The sequence below is a fragment of the Bubalus bubalis genome, chromosome 15 (genome assembly GCF_019923935.1).
Source record: "Bubalus bubalis isolate 160015118507 breed Murrah chromosome 15, NDDB_SH_1, whole genome shotgun sequence".
Taxonomy (NCBI): domain Eukaryota; kingdom Metazoa; phylum Chordata; class Mammalia; order Artiodactyla; family Bovidae; genus Bubalus; species Bubalus bubalis.
The window spans coordinates 41,445,446-41,456,131 of NC_059171.1; positions in this window are offsets into that span (position 1 = coordinate 41,445,446).

Here is a 10,686-nt window from a genome sequence, read left to right on the forward strand (position 1 = left end):
CCCAACCCAGGAATCAAACCCAGGTCTCCTGAATTGCAGGCAGATACTGACTAAGCTATGAGGGAAGATTGTACCTAGATGTCCCCCAAAGACGTTATGCTCTTGTTTCAGTTTAGAGTAAACCAGGACCTCTAAACAAAGCAATCTTTTGATCATATCCCTTCTCTTCCTTGGCTTCCCTGGTGGCTTAGATAGTAAAGAATCCGCATGCAGTGTGGGAGACCTGGGTTCAATCCTTGGGTTGGGAAGATTCCCTGGAGGAGGGCATGGCAACCCACACCAATAATCTTGCCTGGAGAATTTCCATGGATAGAGAATCATGGCTGGCCATGGTCCTTGGAGTTGCAAACAGTCAAACACATCTGAGTGACTAAGCACATGCACTTTTCCTAAAATTCTTCAGGGTTACCCATTGCCTTTAGGATAAAACAGAAATTCTTAATATGCCAGAGGAAATGTATGATTTGGCACCTGCCCACCTGCCTTGCCTTACATCACACCAATGTTAACTCTACCAGGGCCATGCTGGCCTTCTGTCCTGCTCCTAAGACTTACTCTTTGTTTCCCACTTTGGAGAAATCCCCCCATCCTACTCATGTGATTTTCTCCCAGTCATTTTTAGGTTTCAGTTTCAATATTACTTCTTTAAGCACACTTCCTCTGATAGTCCAGGCTATTTTACCCCTCTCCTATATTTGCTTTCATAGATCCTTCATAGAAATAATTACATATCTTCTTAAGTATATCATTCATTTAATGCTTGTATCTGTCTGTCAGTAGAATTTAGGCAGGAAGAGCTCTTGTTCTTGCCTACAAGAACAAAGTTCTTACTACAGTGCTTTACACTTAGCAGTTTCTCAACAAATATACATTTAATGAATTCATTGACTATATGCATTTTCTCTCACAAAGAGATCATTCACTGGATAATTCTAAAATAAGAAAATTATTGTACAAGAGTATTTTTGCATAAGATTGTCCTCGGATTGGATTCCCCAGAAATAGACTTAAGAAAAGGATCTGTATGCAAGTGATTAATTAAGAAGTGTTCCCAGGATAAACTAGTAAGGAACTGAGAGGAACAGAATAAAGACAGGGAGAATGGGGGAAACAAGCAAGGAAGTGATTTCAGGTTGTCTTTTTCTTAGAGGCTAGCTTCAGTCTGATCTTGCAAAGGATCTCTGAAGTGCAAATTATACCTTAGTGTTGTTTGTCTTGAGGGAAGTTAGTGTGGAGTGCTGTAAACTCAGACCCTCACTTCCAGGTCTCTCTGCATCCATATAGAAAGTGACTCCAGTAGAAGGAGGGAAATTCTCTAATAAAGCGTAGTCCGTGTGGGCTGTTGGGAGCAAAGACACCCAAGGCCAGGGAAATGGGGCAGAGAAATGGCAAAAGGTTTTTGAGCCATAGCAGCATCAGTAGCTATCATTGTCTATAAACACTTAGAGTATTTTTGGACTCATTTTTTAAAAGATGTGAAGTAAGATGTTACTGTGTTGGTGAAAAGCAAATCACATAAGCTCTGCTAAACTTCCTTTAAAATATATCCCATCATCTTATCTCTTAAAATGTCTTTTCCTCTCTTGTGGAGGAAACATTCTGATTTTCTATTCTTTTTTATAAACATTTAAGTAATATTTTAATATGACATCCCCAAAGGTTGTTATCCACAAATTAACTTTTTTTTTTTTTTTTTTGGTTTCAAAGTTATCATCATGGTTTACAAAAAGAAAAGGAAAGAAAAAGAAAAAAGCTAGTTACACATCTGAGGGATCCTAAGAAAAAGAGAAGAGGAGGAAACGATAACCCACTCCAGTGTTCTTGTCTGGGAAAGTCCATGGACAGAAGAGCCTGACATTCTACTGTCCATGGTGTTGGACTACAGTCCATACAGTAACATAAAGAGTCAGACATGACTTAGCAACTAAACAAAACAATAAGAGAAAATAGAGGGGGAAAATAAGACAGGAACAAATTTGGAGAAAATTTGGTGGCCCTAAAATCCCAGTCTTCTACCCCCATCAGTCCTCTTTAAGGTGAAGAATTATATCAATTTTGTGTAAGTTTTTTTTTCTGTTTTTTTTTTTTTCTTTAAGGTTTATTTGGTGTTTTAGTTGATATGACACTTGGATGGTTTACCGCATTATTATATGCAAAATTTTTTGCTTACATGACAACGTTCACTAGTCTAACACAAATAGTACATAAAATAAGATTCTTTAGAACAGTTATGCAAAGGTATATGATATGGGATTTGTACTTTGGATCCCAGGATGTGATTGATTGGAGAAAATAAGTTGGAGCAGGCATGTTCGCTAAAGGACCCAGAAGTATAACTGGTGTACAACACGCAGTAAACCCACAGCTGGTGTGAAGGACAACGTAGCGTGTGTGACCCTGACAGTGGCGCCTCCCGAAGGGGGTCCTAGAGCAATGCCAGGACCTGAGGTAATCCCAAATTGTTTATGGTTCCAACCATCACTCAGAGCTTTGAAGAGCTCTGATGTACCATGGCCCTTAGGATTCTCTTAATCTAAGCAATCCACAAAGGTTCTTTAAATTTGACTCCTTCTCCCAGGGAATGCCATGGACTTGAGTTGGTTTAATGGAATATTTCTAATGGATAAAATAATACCTCCCTAGGCCATACCATTCTGTGCCATATAGCACAAAGGAAACTTTCTCAACACAGCTAATAGATTAAGTTAGGCAAAGGAAAATTTAAAGATTCTTCATATTCCAAACTTAATTTCTAATTAATATCAGTGGGAAAGCACTATAACATCTGAGAGCAGGGAACTCTAAGGGTTTTGCAAAAGTTCCAAACTTGGTAACTTTCTACATCATATTAGAGCTGCTGTATAGAAGGAGGCTGTTTTGAGGTTCTTAATTCCATTCTGCAAAAACCAAGTACAGTATCATTCTGGAATTTTATAAAATATTACTAAAACACACTGTAACTGTTTTTTGTTCATTAGATATAGAAAGCTATTTTTGTTGATAGAGGAGAGGAACTGCCTCTTATGTGTCTTCCTATAGACATCTTTTTCCAAAATAAATGCTCACAACTGAAAACTGGAAGTATGGCAGCCAATTTTGGGTTTAGTAAACTACTTGGTCCTATCTCCAGCAGGAAGAGAAAAGGAAGGATGTGCTGGATAAAATTTTTGAATGGCATCCAACTTTCTGCCTTTTATTTTTAGCTGTTTCTTGGATCTTGACTGGAAACAAAGATATTAACCCATAACTTACTTTCATATAATTTTAATTTCATACCAAACTTCAGTTTGGGGAACACAATCGACATTGATTTTGCTCTTAATACTGAGCATAATAAATACCATGCTCAAGTCTGAAGATACAAAAATGAATAAGACATTGCCTGTCTTCAAAAGGTCAAAGTCTTCAAAATTCGATAATTTTAATAAAATGTGCTAACTTTTGTGAGGTTTGTTTCTGCACAAAGAAGAGGTACATATTTCAGGAATTTAAAAATGATTTGAAAAGTTTCTAGAACCATCCATAAATTCATTCTTACCCATAAAATCTGTAAGGAAGACCAAATATGTATCACAGGTTGAATTAGCTTTGTAGACCCAAGAGGCAGTTACTCCTACCAGGATCCTTCATTAGTAATTCTAAATTTCGATAACTTTTGTTTTACTGTAAATGCTCCTTATAATCAGAAGCACAATTTATCCAGATGGCCAATCTCCAAATGCCAATTGCCTTCTGACCCTAAATAAAGTTAACAGTGTGGCCCCAATCATTGATATTTTCTATTTTTCTCTTCCTCATTCTTCATCTTTTAAAGCTTCCTCTTCTTCCTTTTAGCTGAAAGGAGACTGTCCTTTCATAAAACTGTCTGTTTTATGACGTGCTAAATTAAGTGTATTTATAACATCTAAATTGGCTTCCTTAATCATTTTTAACAAACAGTAATAATTGAACAGAAGAGAAAACAGAGGCTCAGAAAGGCTGTGATTGCTATCCTCTCTTTCCTGGCCAGCACTCTTGATAGGTGTCTGTGCCAATCCTTCCTCATCCCCCGTGCACCTTTCAACACAATAAAACATGAATGCCATGCGTGGAATGCCACCAAATTCTTGCATAGACTTTTTTTTTTTTTCCAGTCAAGGTCTTATTGTGGCCTCTGCTGCAGTAGGGAGGGAACAAGAACAAAAGCAGGCTCCCTTGCTTGTCACCTGAGGGGAGGCAAGCTTGTTCCTTATATGAAGGGAGGGTAGGGATGTGTCCAGGAGTCAGACTGAAGGGTGGCTTAGGTAGTTTGCCCACCCCATAGGTAGTGTTGTGTGCAGCATCCTGCTTTTGCTTCTCCACCCTCTATTTTTGCTTCTGGTTCTTCAAAACTGGCAGTTTTGGGTTTTTTGGTCTCTTTGTGTCTTTGTCCAGAATTTGCCTTAGCTGCACATGCATGCAGTTATTTTTAGTTTCATACAGTTTCTTTGTATTTTGTTGCTCAGGAGAAGTCCAGATGCAAGTATTGCAGCTCTGCAACAAACGGTCCCAGGTCCCAGACTGTCTCATTCCTCTCTAAGAGACTCTGCATCCTTATTCTTTAGGGTGACGGGGCTGAAGGTCTCTTCTTCTGAAACTCCTTCCTGCTGGACAGGGACCACATGGCCTAGTTTGTTTATTCTTTTTGGTTGAGTTTGTGTCTTTTGGTCTCCAACAGGTGAAGTAAGGCTCATGATGGTTCTAAGAGTTCAGCCCATTCCAGAGGGAAGTGCCCAGGTCCCTGTGGGTTCTTGGAACATCATCAGCAAGGACTTCATTAAGAACTTCTACCCTCTCTTTATTACTAAATTTCCCTGTCTGCTTTATTGTCTACAGTATTTCACAGTTTTGACCTCTCTCTCTCCAGGTTATTGTAGGTTAACACTCAAATGGGTCTCCTCTTACCTTCAGTTTCCTTTTCCCACACTTATGTATTTGTTTGCTTATTTATTCATTCATTTTTTCCTTGTTGTTCTTTTTCTAGTCTTTAAAATGAACTTTATAAGAGATTTCCCCAGGCCAGTGTCTTCTCATTCATTATACATCATTGCATGATTAATTTAATCACTTTCCATGGTTTCAATAATTATTTAATTGATGAACTGAATCACTATAATATCTCTCTAGATGTTTCTCCTGGAATTGAAGTTGAGGTCTTAACCATTGACATTTAAACAAAAGAGAAAGAGAGATAAAAAGGAGATAGGGAGAGGATTATAAGACTTACCTAAGTTGTTTGCATGAACAGCTCAATACAGTTTAAAGGAATTCATTCTAATGAGAAAATACAAGATTAGAAGAAAGTGTGCAAATAGAGTTTATGCATTCAGTTTAATTGACTAAGTATGATGAGCTAGTAGGTCATTTTGATGCTGTTAACTAGACCTCATAAGAAATATATGGGAGGGAGATAATAGATTTGAGAGTAATTAGTAGATAGTTGCAAAGGAAAAGAAAGAATGGAGAATGGATAAGATAACTCTCAGAGAACATATAGTCTGAGGAATAAAGAGACAATATGTGGAAAAATAGATTTGAAATATGATTATGAGTTTAATTTGGGATGTATCTATAACACCAAATATAAAGGTCCAGGAGATCAACTTTTTTTTTCCCCCAATATTGCCTCCTCAGATCCCAAGTATTCCTTAGGAATCAATGTGAGTTACAAGAAAGGCAACATAATTTCCTTTAAATTGCAGCCTATTTTACAGGGTGAGGTAAGTCAGAAAGAAAAACACCAATACAGTATATTAACGCATATATATGGAATTTAGAAAGATGGTAACGATGACCCTATATGTGAGACAGCAAAAGAGTAACAGATATAAAGAACAGACTTTTGGACTCTGTGCGAGAAGGTGAGGGTGGGGAGATTTGAGAGAATGACCAGTCCAAGTTCGATGCATTCAAAGCTGGTACGCTGGGATGATCCAGAGGGATGGGATGGCGAGGGAGGTGGGACGGGGCTGCGGGATGGGGGACACATGTACACCTGTGGCTGATTCACATCAGTGTATGGCAAAAACCACCGCAATATTGTAAAGTAATTAGCATCCAATTAAAATAAATTTATTAATTTTGAAAAAAAAGAAAGGCAATATGGGAAGAGTTGGTGACTTTGGGGCTTCGGAGCCTCACTCTCTAAATCAAAGAGACTTCATGGCAGACTATTTTATTCATTTACTTATTGCTGACATAAAGATTTAAAGACTGCTAAAGAAAATATATTTTTAAGCTGAGAAAATTGACCCCTAAGAAAAGTTAAACCATTTAACCAAAGTCCCACAGCTTCTAAGTGGCCAAGAATAAACTTGGGTGTTTCTCCACTATACTGTATTCTTATACTGTTTTATTCATCAATTTATATTCAAAACATCTTTAAGTTCAATGATTTTATTTGCATCCTCACTCATACTTTGTTAATTAATACTATCTTCAGCTATCTTATAGATTATGGAAAAGATTTCCTCTAGATTTACCTAACCCCACTCACCCTACTTGATTCTCTCTCCCTTCTCTTGTCCTTTGCACTTGTTATTTCCTCTACTTTAAACTAGATGTTCAGCTTCCATAGAAGTAATTTTTATCACCTTTCCATAATTAACTTAATTTCATTCTCTAGGACACAGAGTAAATATTGTCTATTTGAAGAGTGTATTAGTAACAACAAATTGAATTTTGTAACAAACAACTTCAAAATCTCAGTGTTTAACATAATAAAGTCTATTTCTCACTAGTAAAATCCAGTGTATATGTCCCTGGATAGACACTTCTTCTGAAAGCCTTTCTTCTGAGGGGTGACTCACAGACTTGACTCACTCTAAATTGTGTCTTCTGGACAGTATATTCTAATATATATATATATATATATATATATATATACACACACACATATATATATATATATACACACATATAAAAGGTCTTGAAAGTGTTTACAAGTAAAATAATACTATTTAAACACAAAATCATTGACTGAATTCTGAACCTAAATATTCATGAAATCTCAATACAGTTGAACAACAATTATTGTGGTTGTTGTTTTTTGGTCAGTAAGTCATGTCCAGTTCTTTGTAACCCCATGAACTGTAGCTGGCCAGGTTCCTCTGTAGATGAGATTTCCCAGGCAAGAATACTGGACTGGATTGCCATTTACAGGGATATTCCCAACCCAAGGATTGAGCCTACATCACCTACATTGGCAGGAAGATTCTTTACTACTGAGATACTGGGAAAACCCTTGAACAACAACTACAAATTTTCAAATTGTTAATAATTTAGATTCCTTAGGTATCAGTTTCCATCACTATAGCCTCATAATAAAAATACATCTAATTATGGTTTTCTCTGGATACATACATGCACCCCAATATTCATTGCAGAACTCTTTGCAGTAGCCAAGACATGAAGCAACATTGACATTATTCCATTGACAAATGAATAATGAAAATATGCTTATGTGCAATGGAATATTATTCAACCATAAAAAAGAACAAAATAACCATTTGCAGGAACATGGATAGACCTAGAGACTATCATACTAAGTGAAGTAAATCACACAGAGAAAGACAAGTATCATGATATCACTCATACTCGAATCCAATTTTAAAAAGTAATATCAATGAACTTATTTACAAAAAATAAACAGACTCACAGATTTGAAAAAAATTTATGATTAGCAAAGGGAAAGTAAGGGTGGGGGAGGAATAAATAAGGAGCTTGGGATTAACATAAACAAACTTTTATATATAAGACAGATAACTAGCAAGGACCTTCTGTATAGCACAGGGAACTTTACTCAATCTTCTGTAATAACTATATGGGAAAAGAACCTGAAAAAAATGTAAAGACATGTATAACTGAATCATTTTTCTGTACACCTGAAACTAACACAACATTGTAAATCAACTATACTTTAATAAATTTTTAAAGATAAATAAAATTTAACTGTAAATATATATATGAACTGGGGTCTCCTGCATTGCAGGTGGATTCTTTACCAGCTGAGCTACCAGGGAAGCCAGTATAGACATAGTCACTATCTAATTTTAAGATTTATTTTCTTGAGATATTGCTTGTAATAAACAGTTTCACCATGCTGCTGCTGCTGCTGCTAAGTCGCTTCAGTCGTGTCCAACTCTGTGTGACCCCATAGACGGCAGGCCTCCAGGCTCCCCCATCCCTTGGATTCTCCAGGCAAGAACACCGGAGGGGTTGCCATTTCCTTCTCCAATGCATGAAAGTGAAAAGTGAAAGTGAAGTCGCTCAGTCGTGTCCAACTCTTAGCAACCCCATGGACTGGAGCCTACGAGGCTCCTCCATCCATGGGATTTTCCAGGCAAGAGTACTGGAGTGGGATGCCATTGCCTTCTCCAAGCTTCACCATAGTTCACCTCAAATTTTTCAATACAAACATTGTTTTTCTTGTTGTTTTTTTTTTTTTTTTTCAAAATTTCCCCATAGAGCTATAAGCAGAATTTGTGATTCAGTGTAAATATGTAGGATCATATTGCTTTCTATTAAGAAATTCTGAAAGTTTCTAGTCTTAAAATGATCATTAAGGCAATACATTGAAACAAATATACTACTTTATTTTGTAAAGTAATACTTAATAATCAGTGAGGATGAAAATGGACTGCTTAAAATGACTTTCTGTCATGTGTCTTTCAGAAGGAACATTTACATAGGCAAAATACTTTTGATAGTAGTTGATTTTTTTAAGTAAAATGAAAAAAATTTCTTTAAATTTCCCAGCCTTAAAAAGCATTATGTTCACTGTTTTGTAACATTTTTATTAAGTAGAATACATTATTTTTTCAATAAACAATGAGTTTTTCATACTGAACTTCCAATGATATCTGAAAAACATAATTACAGTTATGTTATCACACATATTAATTTTCATTTTTCAAAATAATGCACACAGTTCCAATAATGTTTCTTGTTAATATATGCTTTTTCTATAATGCCTTAATACACTTGGCTAGCAGCTTTTTCTTGGACTTTGGTTTTGTGATTTTAAAAAGGCAAATATAGCAATTAAGAGCCCAGTAGAAATCCCTCATCAAATTAAAATTGGAGGGCAAATTTGGACCATAGCTAATTAACTGTGCTTCTAAGAATTTTTCTGAGAAATGAACTCAATTTAAACTTAAATTAATTAAAAGAAAATATATTCTAAAATCTGATAGATCGAAACCTATTAATTTCAGTTTGGCTGGTTCAATCCAGCCAAATCGTGTCTTCTGACTCCATGTATCTCTCACCCATAACAATTATGCAGTTAGCATGACAAAAGACAAGGATTCTGCACTAAAATATGTCAGATACCATTAACTTGGTCTAATAAAGTTATATGTAGTGTTGTTATGACTCAAGCATGAATAAAAGTGAAAAAACAAAGTAGTTCTTTTCTTTCTAAAGTGGTCATTAAATGGACATACAGAAAAATGTTTCTACTTTCTCCAAAATTGAAAATTGTTTTTACTTCAAGTATTCACTAAACTGGTCCCTTATACTCATGCTCTGTTGCTCAGTCTTGTCCAACTGTCTGTGATCCTATAAACTAGCCCACCAGGCTTCTCTGACCATGAGATGTTCCAGGCAAGAATACTGGAGTGGATTGCCACTCCCTTCTCCAGGGGATCTTCTCAACCCAGGGATTGAAACTGCGCCTCCTATGTTTCCTGCATTGGACTTTAAAATGGAGATTCTCTACCACTGAGCCACCTGGGAAGTCCAAATTGGCTCCTACAGCGTTTATCACAATATATTCAACAAAGAATATATTGGGTCTATGCTTTTCCCTTTATGTTACATACACACACTCACTTTTTGTCTGTTATTTTCCTCTCAATATACATTTTGTCTCACCACTGTCTGAAAGAAGAGGGAAAAAATCCATAACAGCCTATTTTATTCAATTTTTAAAAACAGTTATTATATGAAAGATTTTAAAAGTTCAGAAGGAATAAAATAGTCATAAAGTGTCAAACACCAAGCTTTTTTACTAACAAACTCAGAGGGAGCTAAAAGACAATTGTAGGCTAATTAGTTAGAAATTTAAACAATTATATATACGTAATTTCACACAAACAATGGTGAGATATAGTAGAATAGTTATTTTGCTTATGCTTCATAATAACCATTATTGGCCAGATAAATATAGGCCAGTAATTTCACAGGACAGTGCTGTTTACGTTTGTTATCTTAGTTAATTTATTAATTATTAAATTGGTTTGGACCTAAAATTATATAACTTCTTAATTATAAGAGTCTTTTTGTAGGATAATTGTGCCAATATTTAGAGAAGCCTGGTCAGTTGCTAGAAAGTCATATATTGTAAGTTTCAGAAAATAGGAAGAGTCATAAGATGCTCAGAAATATGAACTAAAGTAAGCATGAATGAAAGATTAGACTAGAATGAGTAGCTCTTGAAGAGTAAAGGGTGGGGTTGCATTCATTTACACTTTTTTTAAAGTCTCTCAGTAGACTAAATGTGTGTGTGTGTGAGTTGCTCAGTCTTGTCCGACTCTTTGCGACCCCATGGACAGTAGCCTTGCCAGGCTCCTCAGTCCATGGAATTCTCCAGGCAAGAATACCGGAGTGGATTGCCATTTCCTTTTCCAGGGATCTTCCTGCTCCAGGGATTGAAGCCAGGTCTTC